The sequence below is a fragment of the Gracilinanus agilis genome, chromosome 1 (assembly GCF_016433145.1).
Source record: "Gracilinanus agilis isolate LMUSP501 chromosome 1, AgileGrace, whole genome shotgun sequence".
In the NCBI taxonomy this organism is placed as follows: domain Eukaryota; kingdom Metazoa; phylum Chordata; class Mammalia; order Didelphimorphia; family Didelphidae; genus Gracilinanus; species Gracilinanus agilis.
This window is the reverse complement of record NC_058130.1, coordinates 223,613,347-223,629,459: the sequence shown is the minus strand read 5'-3', so window position 1 is coordinate 223,629,459 and position 16,113 is coordinate 223,613,347. Positions and strand designations below refer to the sequence as shown.

The 16,113-nt window shown below is 39.4% G+C and overlaps 1 protein-coding gene across 1 annotated transcript in view; it reads left to right on the top strand.

Annotated features, from left to right (window-relative positions):
* The window catches only part of IQCK (IQ motif containing K), a 172,902-nt gene that overhangs the window by 888 nt on the left and 155,901 nt on the right, over window positions 1-16,113 (top strand). The window lies entirely within an intron of this gene.

Sequence of the window (16,113 nt, the reverse complement as noted above, 5' to 3'; positions counted from 1 at the left end):
TCCAGGCTAAGTTGTGCTAAGTCACTTAGATGCTAAGTGCTGGGGGTACCGAGAAAGGGAGGAACCTAGTTCCTTCTCTCCAGTTTCAATTCTTCATGGAGAGACAATGTGCAGATAGCTATATACATAAAATATAGCTATAGTGTTGAGGGTGGTGATCTCTGAAAGGTACTAGCAGTGGGGGAAACAGGGAAAGGCCTCTTGCAATCCGTGAATCATGAAAAAATGAATGAGTGAATGAATGAAAAACATATGTGTTGAAGAGCTTACTTTGTGTACAACACTTTGTTAAGTGCTGGAGATACAAATAAAATAGCTAGATGGCCATAACCTCTAGGTAAAGGAGAACAGTTTATTAAACAAGACAAAACAAGAAAATAACCCTTACCCTCCAGGAACTTAAGTCTTGGAGGCGGTTGGGAGTGGAAAACACTTAACACTTGTAATGAGCAGGTCAACAACAGGGACTTAGAGCTGGTATAAGGCTAGCAGGAGGATATTGTTGATTGTTGGGATGGAGTGAGCAACCTCAGTTGGGCCTGAAGCTCATTTATGGAAATACAAGGATCCAAACCCTGGAAACCGAGTGCCCAGTGAAACCTCACTGTTAGCCACAAGGCTAGCCACAAGATATCAGGCAGCTGGCCCCACCCTGCTGAGGAAATAGCCTCTTATTGGCTAATGGCAGTCTGTCAGAAAGAGGATGTAGTGCTTCCTCCCCCTGAGCTATGGAGCTTGTTCCAGCCCTAACTGCTCAGAATCCCTAATCTGTTGCCTGTTCTCCTAGCCTTTGATGGTAGGGAAATAACCACAGGATTCACTGGTCAAGGCTATGGGATTTATTGGTAACTGGGGAAGGAACAAGGCAATGGTAAGAGGGTTAGGAAATGCTAAAATCTGTTGTCGAGGTTTATCTGGCTAAAGTTGATAGGAGGTCCTTGGAAGGTCCAGGCAGACAGAGTGCAGGCAGCCCTCAGCCAGAGTGAAGTGGTCTCTGGTTAGGAAATTGAGGTGATCTAATAGCTAATTTGTAGATAATGATAAATAATAATATTGTGTTGCTCTAGTTATTTGGGTCCTAACTCCTAATTTCCCACGTTCTCACTCTCGCCACCCTCTTCCAATCCCACCATCCTTTGCCACCAGGGGCCAAGGGAAGGGGTAGATGAGTGGACAGGTTGAAGTCAGGTCAGGGAATAACCCAGCTCTGGGTTTCCAGGGCTTTTTATACTCTCAGTTCAACTGCCAGTTGGTATCTGCCAAGTGTCTCATGCCCTCCTCAACATTCCATCCAGGGTAACTGACAGGTTCACCCTAAACCAACATGGCAATGCTAAAATCCTACATTACACACCTCATGAGCTAGAAAAGACCTTTTGTTGTTATTTCAGATGTGGCTGAGTCTTTATGATTTTGGTGTTATCTTGGCAAAGATGTTGGAGTAGTTTGCCATTTCCTTCTCCAGTTCATTTTACAGATGAGGAAACTGAGATAAACATGCCCAGGGTCACACAGCTAGTAAGTGTCTGAGGCTTGATTTGAACTCATGAAGATCTGCCTTCCTGACTCCAAACTTGACATTCTATCCACCTACCTGTCTTTGAGGGGACCTTAGAGATCATCTAGTCTAACTTATTTTATAGATGAGGAAACTAAAGTCTAGAGAGTTGAGTGACTAACCCATGAGCATACAGGTAGTATTAGTAAATGGCAGAGCTGGGATTGTTTGTTTTTTTTTTGATTGAATATTAAAAGATTGGTCACCAGGGGATTGAACAATTATCAATCCCTAATTAAGAATAACCTCAAGTTAAAATGACTTTTATGGAAGTTTATTTACAAAATATAGGAGAGAGTGGAAGTAGAGAGATGAGAAGAGGGTAGAATAAGAGATTTGTATTTAAGTTTGGGCTTTACTCCAGCAGAGCTCCAGAGGTCCAGCCGGAGCCTAAAAGTCATTAACAAGGGTTTTAGTCATAAGGTCTTCTCCCAATCAAGGGAACCTCCAGGAGGCTGGTACCTCCTGGGAGGTAAGGGAGGTAAGCCTTCTTCACTAACCATGTGTAGTTCTAAGAGAGAGATTTAAAATCAGTCTCACCAAAGTCTCAGGGTCCCAAGTCCAGTGCTCCTCCAGGTCCCAGCAATGAACAAGCCCTCCTTCAGGTCCCGTTCACAAACCAGAAGAGAGAGCCCAGCTCACTGAGGTCTCTTTTTAAAGGTGCCTCTTTTGCTTTACTTCCTATGCCTTCCTCTTAGTTTGCATGTCCAGTCACAACAGATGCTTTTCTTAGGACTGCCCAGGAGGCAGTCAGTAAATTCTGATTTGTCACTCATTCTAACATACGTGGGTCATAGACCACTCAACTTGTGAGTTAAGTGGGGCTGTTTTCACCTTTGGTGATTAAATCTAAAGATGGGCAGGGTAGATTTAATCTCATTATCACAGAGTATAGACATTGAACTCCAAGTCTAGGACTCTTTGCACTGTATTACATCTAATATTTCTGGAGAAAAGTTCAGAAGTTCTTCAGTATATAGATCATGTTGGGATCAAAGACCTCAAGGACTACCTGTACTTAACACATTACTTTTATTGCTGTCAATTTTAAGATCCATATCTATGTAAAGAATTAAGTTAAATTGACTAAATATATGAGAATTCTAAAATAATATGGTGGTTGGTTGCCAATTTAAAATATAGCTCAAGTAAAAATGACTTTTAATAGCTTTTATTTACAAAGAGGTAGAAAGAGTAAAAGTAGAAAAATGTAAAAAGAGGGTAGAGAAAATGTCACGCCTATCATACTAAATATTGCTCTGGTACTTGCTCAGCCCAGGCAGGCTTATTAACCCTCAATCAGAGGACCAGGTGTTCCACTCATGTGGCCTCCTCCAAGAGGGGAAGACATCTCTGGAACTAATCTCCCCAGAAGCCAGGAAAGGAAGACCAATTACTCACTCACCTACTCGAAGCTCCAAAGGAGAAGATCCAGGAGCAGTCTTACCAGAAGCAGTCCAAGAGGCAGAGTCCCAGGTCGAAGTCTCAAGGTGTAGCTCCAAGCCACAGTCCCAGTCTAAGATCCTCCAAGCCCCAGATTCAGGCCAAAGACTCCCAGCTAAAGACTTTCAGGACTTTTTATAGTCACCTCCTGTCTCTTCCCCTCTTCACAGGAGTCAATCACAGCTTCCAAATTGCCTAGCACTGCCCAAGGGGGCAGTGTCTGTGGGATCCACACCTCATCCTCTGAAGGTGTCAATTCTTATCAAAGGATTCACAAGTTTCTGGTTAATTGGGTTAAAAGGGTGGAGCTCTCCAAGTAAATGACTTGTAAATTCTCTTACTTGATAACAAAGTGTTAAGTAGGGGTTAAGTAAGTGTTAACTCAAAATAGATAAAGAGAATAAAGAATTCCCTTTCACATCTATGATTTCATTTGAGTTGGAGTTCCCTATATGGAAATTCTGCTCATGCATATAAAGTAGCTCCTCCTACCCCCCTCCATGTTTCTCTCTCTCTTTGTCTCAGTCTTTCCTTTCCCTCTCCTCTCCTCTCTCTGCCTCTCCTTCTCTTTCTTTTCCCATCACTCTTTTCCTTCTTTCCCCTTTCTCTCCCTTTCCCCACTTTCTCTTCCTCTCTTTCCCCTTCCAAAAATTAGGCAAAACTACAAACTTTTTGAATATGATGTCTGTTAGAATAGATGCTTATCCAGGTATAATCCCAGACCTAAGGTTGATTTTTCTGCCATATTTTTTGACCTGAGCATAGAGTCTTGAACGGTGATCCTGCAAGATAAGCTTTTTTTCAGAGTGGCAACTATAGGAACCTCTGGGTTCCTAAGTCAGTGTTGGCCACACTATGGAGGTAGCTTTATGCATACTAAAGAATATATTTGAGGAGAAGATGATGGATCAGTAGGAGGTGATGCTTGAAATGTGGACTTTGATGGAGCTGTTCAGAAAGCACAGAAACTCCATATAGATGATGAGGAAGGTGTATGGTATCTGGTGGCTCGGTGCATAGTATGATCCTGAGCAAAGTTGTTTCCTCTGGGCCCCAGTAAAGAAGGCTATATCTTGGGCTCCAGTAGAAGACTTGAGTTCAAATCAGACACATATTAGCTGTGTGACTCTGGGCAAGTCATTTAATCTTGTTTGTCTCAGTTTCTTCAGTGTCTTATGGGGAAAACTCTGGTAAGTACTTAAATATTACTGGGTTCAGAGGAAAGGGTGATGAGGAGACAGGACAGGGCAATAGACTTGGAATAACTTAACATGTTTGGGAAACACAAATCAAGAATGGGTTTGGCAGTTGAAGGGAATGATAGTTAGGATCTCAACTGCCTTTCAGATCCACCTAGCCAGAGAGTCTATGAAATCAACAAATAACTGAGTAATACTGGGACAAAAGGATTTGTAAACACAGGTTTAATAATGACTATAGGAGTTAGGGATAATGGGGAGAGGCCTCACCAAATCTAAACACTGAAAGACCAACACAAGGGCTGGGAGATGAGTCAGAGACTACGCTGCTTTAAAACAGACTCTTATAGCAGGTTGGAAGGGAATTGGGTCTCTTAAAGAGTTTTGTCCATTTCTGCTCCTCTTGATGGTACAGAAAAACAGGTTCACAGGAAAGTAAATCTAGCAAAGTTAAATCAATGAGCTTGTCTCAGACTGGGATGTCTACCACCCCAGTTAGATCTTCTTGCTCACTTCATCTTTCACTGGCAGGTCTTCCTTTTCTGTGATAAATCCACACTCCTTGGGCTCTCCATAGGGATAGGTAAAAGCAGCCCTCTCCCTGCCTCTGTCTTGATCAGAGTGCCCTTTAGAGGGCTATTACATTTCTTGCTGTATTTTCTTGTTTTGTTTTGTTTTGACCTTCATGTATCATTTCATTCCAATCTTGAGTCTGAACCTCTGGACCAGTCTGTCTTAGACCTGCTCCAAAGCATGTACTCTAAGGGATCTGTCTTGGGCCCCTTTTCTTTCTTTATAATTTCTTACCTGATAAACTCATTAATTCTCAGGATTTTAATTATTTTCTCTGTGCATATAGTTTACATATCCAGTCCTACTCTCTCTCCTAAACTACCAATTTTGTATCTCCACTTCCTACTGTACATTTTAAACTGGATGTCCCACAAATGTCTCAAAGTCAACCTGTCCAAAACAGAACTCATTGTTTTTCCTTCTCCAAATCCATTCCTCTTTTGAACTTCCTTATTTTTGCTAAGGATACCACCATCTTTTCAATCTTCCAGTTTCACCACTTTGGCATCATTGACTCTTCTCTCTCTTCCCATATATACAATCAATTGACATATTGTGAAATGTAATTTTTAAAATGTTAACTGAATCAAGTACTTAGAGTGCTCCACCCTATTAACTTAATCAGTAAGGAAGGAGTGAATAAGAGTTCACACCCTCAGAGTATGAGGTAGATCCCACAGACACTGACTCCTGGGCAGTGCTAGGCAAATCAAAGAGACTTTGATTGGTTCCTGAGATGTGATAGACAGGCCCACAGTGAAAGGAAGGAGGAACCAGAGAGACAGGAAGTGACGTAGAGAAAACTGCTTATAAAAACCAGCCAAGAGCATTCCGAGGGACTTCTACTTCTGCTGTGTTGGTGGCTTTTGCTGAGGGAGGACCTCTGTGTGAGCTAGATTTCTTCTGAGCAGACTTAGGTAGTGGTAGTGGTAGGCTATACAATTCCCCTATCATCTTCCTACATTTCCCTTTTTACTATCTCTACTCTGCTGTAATAAAGCTACTAAAGCTGCTAATAGCCTCGTGACTTAAGAGTTAATTTTATAAACGGGTGACCACAATAATTCTTTTTAACTCATAAATTTAGTCAAACTATTTTTAACTCTTACAATATTTTCCCATTTATTTTTTTATACCCTAATCTTCTGGCTTGGAATTAATACCAAGTATAGATTCCAAGAGAGGAGGGCTATAAAAACTAGGCAATTGGAGTTAAGTGACTTGCCCAGGGTCACCCAGCTAGGAAGTGTCTGAGGTCAAATTTGAACCTAGGTCTTTCCAGCTCCAGGCCTGGTGCTCTATCCATGGAGCCACCTAGCTGCCCCATATTTTGCTATTCTATAATCATAGCTTCTTTCTCTTGGATCCTTTTTTTCTATTTATCTAAGTATCATCCTTGTTCAAGGATTTAGCACTTTCTACCTGGACTATTACAGTAGCTTTCTTGTCTCAAGGGTCTTCCCTCTCCAGTCTGTACTCTATATAGCTGCCAAAATGATTTTCCTAAAGTGTGGATATGACTATGACATCCTTCTACTTAATAAACTCCAATAGCCTCTTATTACCTCTAAAATTAAATATAAATTCTTTTTCATTTTTAAAACCCTCCACAGCCTAACCCCAACCTACCTTTCTAGACTTCTTACATATTATATCTTTTTAAGTCCATTATAGAACAGATAAACTGACTTTCTTGCTACTCCTCACACATGTCTCTTATGAATAGAGTGCTCTCTCTCAAATCTGCATCTGGAATTACTGGTTCTTTAAAACTCATCTCCTTTGTCACTTTCTGCATGGGGCTTTTCCTGATTCTGTTCCCCCTCCCCTAACTCTGGGACTTCCTTCCCAAAGTTGCCGTATATGTATTTTTATCTATTCTGTACATCCTTCATACATGTTCATATTGTCTTCTCCCCATAGCCTATAAACTCCCTGAGGGACTTTCATTTTTGTCTTTCTGTCTCCAGTGCCTAGCACGTTGCTGACATTTAATTCTTATTGATCAGTTGGTATTTTCCCCAGGACTATATACTTTAAACATTAAACAGAGGGGAAAAAAGGGTTGTTTTTTTTTTTTCATCTAAAATGAATGGTTCTAATGGTATAGACTATAAAGAATTCCAAGAGAGAAAACTTCTGCTAATGCAGATCATTTTATTTCACTTAGAATGTAGCCTCAGGTTCTGGGAGGCTGTGACTTACAGAATAAAAATCTAATATTTCTTAAAAATAGGATTTAACTTCAAGTTTTTTAATTTCCAAGGTCAACTCTGAGTACTCTTGTATTTTTCTTTGACAGTGTTTCTCTCTTGGAAGCTGGAATCATGGAATAAAAGAACTATATTCATGGTTTGGTATGGCTTCTTATCCTGATTTTGAGCCTGAGTTTTTAAAATTTGCATTTTTTTTAAAGTAGTACTTGTGAACTCTTCGGTAAAATTCCAAGGATGAGTTAGTTCCCCTTCACCCAGATTAAGTAATGTTAATAACTTGCAATGAAGTAGAAGGGGAAATTATCTCAGTGCTCTTGGGATTAAGCTTTCTTGATTGATGATATATTAAAAACTCATTGTTTGAAAGTATTTCGTTGTTCCACACTATAGTCCTTTTTTGTGTTTTCCCATTTTCTTTATCAGGATGTTCAAGAAAAGGAGTATGATATAATAGTTGGAACAAAGGATTTGGCTATCAGCAAGCAACTGATGATGTGATATTATACTCTGTATATTCAGAGGCTTTGCAAAAAAAAAAAAAAAAGGGATAAGGATCTAAGGATCCCACCTCTGGAGAACTGGGATTTAGTTCATCATGAATCTGGAGTTGAGAATTCGAAATCCTACTTCTTATAATTGCTGTGATTCTATTACATTTCTGTACATCACAGATAGAGGACATAATAATAGTGAAGGAACATGAAATAAACAGTTCTAGAGAATTCCAAACAAGATGAGCTTTAAGAATAGCTTGGACCTGAGTTGATCTCTCAACCCCAGGACTGCCTGTGAAAAGGAGAGGAACTCCCAGTGACTCAGGCATGTATCCTGCCTCTTCCTACTTTACTCCCACTTCCAATCACCTCCCTTATTACAAAGAGTATTGTTACCTCCTTTTAGCCCTGTGTCCTTTCTTTTGGAAGGATTGTCCTTTGTTCTTTGTGTCCTCTGATTCCAGTTAAGGCCATGTTTTCTGTAATCTCTTTTAAATGTTTTATTAAATGATTTATAAGAAACTTAATATTAAGCTTCAATATAAGTAATTTAATTTCTTTGTAACTATTTCATTTAAAGTAATTAATTTTAGTTTTTAAAATTTCTTAACATCTTTTCCTCTCCTCAAACATAGTCTTCTTTGTAATCTGGTTTCCAATATCATCACCCAACAGAAAGTTCTCTCCAAAGTTATCAGTCATTAGGGCAGGGATCAGCAACCTTTTTGGCTGTGAGAGCCATAAACACCACATTTTTTAAAATGTAATTTCGTGAGAGCCGTACAGTGCTCACAGTGCGCACTCCTGTAACAGAGCCTGAAAAAAAAATTGACTTTATGGCTCCTGCAGAAAGAGCCATATCTGGCCCTCAAAAGAGCCAGATATGGCTCAAGAGCCATACGTTGCTGACCCCTGCATTAGGGGATAGCCCAATGATAGCATCCTCTCTTAGTTCAGATTCATCATTGAGACACACAAAGCTTTCTAAAATCATTGAAATGTTAACAAAAGGAGGTTTACTTTGCACTAACATAGCAAGGGTAAGGCCTCCATGAGAAACTTTAGAAGAATTTCTTCTCTAGGTTTTCATGACATTGCTCCCTCCTGGTTTTCTTACTACCTTTCTGACTGATCTTGTTTAGTCTTCTTTGCTGGCTTAACATCTAGACCAGTGATTCCCAAAGTGGGTGGCCCCCCCCCCCCCCCGGGTGCTGCAGTGATCCAGGAAGTTGGTGATGGCCACAGGTGCATTTGGGGGTGGTGAATAACTGTAATGGGGCAGTGATAGTATGTGTCAGGGGGTGCTAAATAATTTTTTTTCTGGAAAGGGGGCAGTAGGCCAAAAAAGTTTGGGAACCACTATTCTAGATCATACATCCTAACCAAGGGTGTTATAAAAGATTCTCTCATAGGTCCTCTTCTCTTCCTTTTGGTACCTCTTTTGGTAACCTCATCAACTCTCTTGAGTTTTACTATTACCTCTATGTAGTTGACCAGCCCACCTCAACCTTGAACTTCAGTCTTCAATCACCAGTTGCTTATTGGAAATTTCAAATGGGATGTTCAAAACTGAATATATCTTTTCTTCAAAATCCTCTTCCCTTCCAGCCTTTACTACTTCTATTGAAGGCATCACTATCCTTTCAGTTTCCTCTCTTCTCTACCCCCACCACCCTCCATAGCCAATTAATTGCCAAATCTTTCTGTATTTACCTCCATATTATCTTTCACATCTTACCTGTTCTCTCCAGTCATACACCCCCATTAATTTACATAAGCCCTCATCATTTTTTATCTAGATTGCTACAACAGCCTCCTAAGTGAGATCTCTACCTTATCTCTTACCTCTACAATTCTTCCTATACATTGTTATCAAAGTAATTCTCCTTAAGCAGGGATCTGATCATATGATTTCTTCTACTTGGTCAAATCCAGTGGCTTTCTATAACCTCTAGGATCAAATATGAACTTTTCTGTTCAGCATTTAAGACCTATATGTTACTACAACCTGTCTTTCCAGCCTAGTTGGATATTACCCTTCCACACCCCTATTCCTTCCCTTCAACCACTCTCCACTTCCCCCTGGTCACCTCCCCCCCACCCCCCAGCCAATTTGAAATTCAGATAAACTGACCTTGTTTCTGTTCTCCACACTACACTCCATCTCCCTTCTCCAGACCTTTCTACTAGCCATTCCCCATATTGGAATGTAGTCCCTGATGATTTCTTCCTCATAGAGTCTCTCTGTGCAGTTCAAGTACCATCTTTTACAGAAGACTTTTACTAATTCATCTTTCTTCTCCCCAGTTTTAAGTGCCTTTCCTTCCAAATTGGCTTATATTTAACTATTGTATGAATTTGTATTTATTCAGTGTATATTTATATTGGATATATTTATATATGTACTTAATATCTTCACCATTAGAACAGTGAAGTTCTTTATGAGCAACAATTATTTCATTCTAACTTAATAAAAGCTTGTTATTTTATTTTAACTGATAACAGCTTTTCATTCAATACCTCTAAGTCTTTACCAGGATTCTTTGTCCATTTTTATTCACTTTTCTTCTTTTATGGTCATAGACTGAATCCTTTTCTTCTAGTTTTGGGTTTGTTTTGCATTATTTTATAAAATTCTTTCCAACTTTTCTCATATTCTTCATATTCCTCAGCTCCCAAATTATTTGCCTTTCTTATTCTCTTCTTCACCAGAGAATATACTAGTTCAGAATTTAATCCTAGTATCTTATTATTCAATGATGATAGCTGACCTTTGTTCAGCAAGGAAGGATGGGGGTGGGGGAGGTGGCACAGAGGGAGTATATCCCTTTCTTCCAATCCCTCCAACAAGAGCAAAAAGGGAGAATTTCAGAAGAAGCATATAATACTGAGTTACATGTGCTTGAATGTAGCATGGTCTTACCATTTCTTGCTTTTCTCTGCCTTTGTTTCTTTTCATAAACACAAATCAGAGACTTGTGTAGACTATAAGTATTGTTTGTATACAGTAGAAAAATTCATTTTCTGGACTACTATAAGAAGGAGAAAGTACTTATTTCCTTTTTCTGGCCTCTACTCTTGGAATGTAGTCATTACTAGTCTTTTTCAGCCATTCCTTTCCCCCTCCCACCAGACATGAAGTCTAGTGATTCCTCTGACACATCTCCTCTTCCTTACACCAAGAACCATGGCAATTGGCTCTCTATTCTGAAGGAAAACTATGGATTCAGTTTTTAATTTATTTTGGGACAAATTGGTTTTTTAAAATTTTATAAAATTCTCCTCTGGCTCAGGAAACCCCAAACAGAACTCTCTGGTAAAAATCTGAAACAGAATGCCCATGTTCTCTGGCCCAATTTTCTTAGTCTGCCTTACATGCCAGATACTGTTTTCTCCTCTTTTTATTTGCAGGAAGGAGATAGGCTAGCCAGAATACTTTTGCTCAATCAAGCTTTTTTCTAAAGCAAACTACTATTAGTACTAATTAAAAAGAAATTAAAATATAACTTTAAAGAATAAAGATCAGCTTTGGAATAGGGAACTCATAGTTGGGAGGGGAGAGGAAGAAAAGGGAATGGGAAAAAGCATATCTATTGTCTATGTGACCAACTCAAGGAGCTATAGTCTCTTATTTTGCTTCCAAGTGGTATCTATATGGTTTAGCTACCTGATCATGACAGTGGTTATAGGTGCTTTGGCTACAAGCATTCCTCCAACTCTCTTGCTCTTCACAAACTCAAAATGAAAACCAAATGCCAAGCTGAAACTGTACCAGAATGCGGGAACCCTGTTCAACCTTCCGTGTCTATGCACATCCCCATTCTTGTGAAGTCTTCCCTTCTAGGACAAGGGAAAAATAAAACACTATCCCCTTTAAGCAGCTTTATCTGTAGATCATGGCAAGCTAAAGATTTATGTTCTTTGTACAGTCCAGCTGAACTTCAAATTCAGGCATGCACTTTTCATCACCATAGAAAGGTCCTAAGTATTACAGTATTCTGAGAATGGATGTTTTTAGTCTTGGGAGTTCTCTCTTGGGTAATCTTGAGTTTGAGAGTTCCTGAGTTTGATGTGTGAGATAAAAATGATGCTTACCCAAATAAACAAGACCTGGAATCAGCAGTTAGGAGTAAAAAGAGGCAGTTGCTAATTCCCTATCATGAAAGAGCACTTCAATGATGGGCTAAAAAGAACTGAGTGACTAGGTACAAACAGGCAGTATATATACACAAGGCTCCTCCCCCTCCCCTGTCAACTCCACTCCCACCATCAAGCCTTGACCTATAAATCAAAACACCTGTGCTTCCAACCCAAATCAGGTGAGGTAAGGGGAGCAACCAAGCTGTTCATTGCCCTTTCTGTCTTCCATCAGTCTCCCTCCCAAGCTTGTTCTGGAGTCCTCAATCAACAAAAGGTAACAAACCAGTCTTTGTAAGCTGAATGCTCATTGTGAGAATAGCACACTCAGTTCTGTCTCAAACAAAGCCCAGAGGGAAAAGATTTTCCTTAAATCACTTCTTGGAGGAGGAGAAAATAATTACCAATAGGATATTTTGGGACTAAACCTTGGAATCAAGGGCCAGAAGGTCTGGGCTTTGCTAGACCTCTGTGATAACTGCTATGTGTCTAGAGATAGAATCTGGCAGAGATTTCTAGAGAATGGTTTCAGTCACCATAGATCAAATTAACATGCAATTCTCCTAGGAAATGTATTAAGATAATAGGATTGAATGGTTGGGACTGTGTTGCTGTAAACTGAAGGAATGGGACTAACTTAAGAATATTTATCATTTTAGTTCCTGCTCTTAGTTTATTTACTGTAGTTTGGTAGTGAATGGAGTTGTCTATCAACTTCCAGACTTTCATATTAAGGGGACCTTTTTCTCTTTCTATATCCTAAACTTTGCTAGTGCCAACTTCTTTTTTCTTCATTGCCTAAATTTATTCTCTATAAAGGGAATTATAGTTATTATGCTATTTTTTTCCATGGTCACATTTTTCTTACATTGTTGGGTCTGAGTCTTTTTTACCATCAGCATCTGTTTTCTTCCCTGGCTGGTCTTTAATGTTACCACTGGAATCATATGTCTACCATCACGTGTGCTCTTGTCTGGGCTCTACCTTTCTTATTTCAGGTTCTAATCACCTCTACTGAGAATTATTGCAATAGTTTCTTAAATTGGTCACCTTGCCTCAAGCTTTTCCTCACTCCAGGCTATCTTCCATATATGGATCAAAGTGATTCTCTTAAAGAAAATACCTCATCATGTAACATACCTCCCACTCCCACTCCAAAAAACTACTGTGGCTTTATGTTGCTTAGAGAATCAACTATAAACTCCGCTGGCACTTAAAATTCTTCACAATCTTGCCTTTGGCACTTTTCTAGTTTCCTTACATATTAGTTATTGTTGTTCAGATGTTTTAATTATCTCCAACTTTTTATGACCCAATTTGGGGTTTTCTTGGCAAGGATACTAGAGTGGTTTGCTGTTTCCTTCTCCAGCTCATTTTACATATGAGGAAAGTGAGGTAAACAGGGTTACGTGACTTGCCCAGGGACACACAACTAATAAGTGTTTGAGACCAGATTTGAATTCAAGAAGATGGGTTTTCCTAACTTCAGACACTGCCCTCCATGCAGAGTGCCACTTGTGTCACACTCTTCCATATTCTTTATGGTCCAGCCATACTTATTGCCTTGCTTTTTTTTCACAGCCATTGCTTTGTCTTCTACCTCCATGCCTTTGCATTTACTTTCCCTCATAACTTAATAGTTTTCCTTCTCCATCTCCATATCTTGTAGTCCCTAACTTTAAGATTTAGCTAAAGCACCTGCTTCTGAAGGTCTTTATCTTCATCTACTAGTGCCTTCCTATCAAAAGTTAAATTGCATCTACTTTATATGCATCTTTGGTATAAATTTACCTGCACAATATGCACATTGACATGTATATAAAATGTATTCGTATGTATGTATGTATGCACAATATGCACATTGACATGTATATAAAATGTATTCGTATGTATGTCTGTATATACCTGTACATAAATATACACAAATATATACAATAGAAGTTGTCTCTCCTCATAGATGCAAATTCCTTCAGGGTAGGACTCAGTTTTGTCTTTGTGACTAGTATCCAGTATCTATTATAGTCCCTGGCACACAGTAGATACTTAGTAAGTACTTGTTCATTGATTGTGTGGAAAATTGAATTGGGAAATAATTTTCTTTGTTTCCCCCTGAAAAACAATTTGATTTTAAAGCTCATATATTCTCTCTCTCAAGCTATGAAACTAGGTTGGACGCTCCCTTTTGTCCCTAGGTTTTCTGGTTTTTTTTTTTTGTTGTTGTTAAGGATAACAGGGTTGACTTTTGTTATAGGAACTCTGCTCCTTATTTCTCTGTAAACAAGGACTCTCTTAGCTAATGAAGTCAGTCAACTCTAGAGGCCATGGTGGTCTAGCCACACTATGAGGAGGAAAGGATGTGTTGGAGTCCTTAGAATTGTCTCTTCTTGTGATGAAATAGTGAGGGAGGCCTGAGGTCTCTGAGGCCATTTTTCTTTCTTTTTTTTTTTTTAAACCCCTACCTTCTGTCTTGGAGTCATTACTGTGTATTGGCTCCAAGGCAGAAGAATGGTAAGGGTAGGCAATGGGGGTCAAGTGACTTGTCCAGGGTCACACAGCTGGGAAGTGTCTGAGGCTAGATTTGTCTGCGGCCATTTCTTAGATGCCTGTTTTCTAACAGAGATGTTTAAGGGAGGGACAGGATGATGATGCCAGTAGGATTATATACTGGCTTATGCAACAAGAAGTTGGACTCTCTTTTCTTGCCCAACCTAGTTGCTTAGCAATCTCAGACCTCTCTCTCAGCCCTCCCCCCACCCTATTGCCCTGGTTGAGTTCTGTGACATCTATTCAGACTGTGCAGGTAGTCCATTACTGGTTAGAAATCTTGAGCAGCTGATTAATAAATTAACTTAAATTTAATATATACCCTTTCAGAGACTTTCATTTGTTACATGTGGTTGGTTGGATTATAGTGTTAATAGCTCTCATTCTTTTTTTTTTCTTTTTTTTCTTTCTTTCTTTTTTTTTAAACATTTATTAATAGTCATTTTTAACATGGTTACATGATTCATGCTCCTACTTTCCCCTTCACCCCCCGCTATCCCCCCTACCCATGGCCGACGCACATTTCCACTGGTTTTGTCATGTGTCCTTGATCAAGACCTATTTCCAAATTGTTGGTGGTTGCATTGGTGTGGTAGTTTCAAGTCCACATCCCCAATCATGTCCACCCCGACCCATGCGTTCAAGCAGTTGCTTTTCTTATATGTTTCCTCTCCTGCAGTTCTTCCTCTGAATGTAGGTAGCATCTTTACCATAAATCCCTCAGAGCTGTCCTGGGTCATTGCATTGTTGCTGGTACAGAAGCCCATTACATTCGATTTTACCACAGTATGTCAGTCTCTGTGTACAATGTTCTCCTGGCTCTGCTCCTTTCACTCTGCATCAGTTCCCGGAGGTCTCTCCAGTTCGCCTGGAACTCCTCCAGTTTATTATTCCTTTTAGCACAATAGTATTCCATCACCCGCATATACCACAGTTTGTTCAGCCATTCCCCAATTGAAGGACATACCCTCCTTTTCCAGTTTGTTGCCACCACAAAAAGCGCAGCTATAAATATTTTTGTACATGTCTGTTTATCTATGATCTCTTTGGGGTACAAACCCAACAATGGTATGGCTGGGTCAAAGGGCAGGCATTCTTTTATAGCCCTTTGAGCATGATTCCAAATTGCCAGCCAGAATGGCTGGATCAGTTCACAACTCCACCAGCAATGCATTAATGTCCCAATTTTGCCACATCCCCTCCAACATTCATTACTCTCCCCTTCTTTCATTTTAGCCAATCTGCTAGGTGTGAGGTGATACCTCAGAGTTGTTTTGATTTGCATTTCTCTAATTATTAGAGATTTGGAACACTTTCTCATGTGCTTATTGATACTTTTGATTTCTTTACCTGAAAATTGCCTATTCATGTCTCTTGCCCATTTATCAATTGGGGAGTGGCTTGATTTTTTATACAATTGCTTTAACTCCTTGTATATTTGAGTGATTAGACCCCTGTCAGAGTTTTTCATTATAAAGATTTTTTCCCAATTTGTTGTTTCCCTCCTGATTTTGACTACATTGTTTTTGTTTGTACAAAAGCTTTTTAGTTTAATATAATCAAAACCATTTAATTTACATTTTGTAATTTTCTCTAACTCGTGCTTGGTTTTAAAGTCTTTCCTTTCCCAGAGATCTGACAAGTATACTATTCTGTGTTCACTTAACTTATTTATGGTTTCCCTCTTTATATTCAAGTCATTCACCCATTCTGAATTTATCTTGGTGTAGGGTGTGAGATGTTGATCTAGACCTAATCTCTCCCATATTGTTTTCCAAATTTCCCAGCAGTTTTTGTCAAATAGTGGATTCATGTCCCAAAAGTTGGGCTCTTTGGGTTTATCATACACTGTCTTGTTGATGTCATTTACCCCAAGTCTATTCCACTGATCCTCCTCTCTGTCTCTTAGCCAGTACCATATTGTTTTGATGACTGCTGCTTTATAGTAT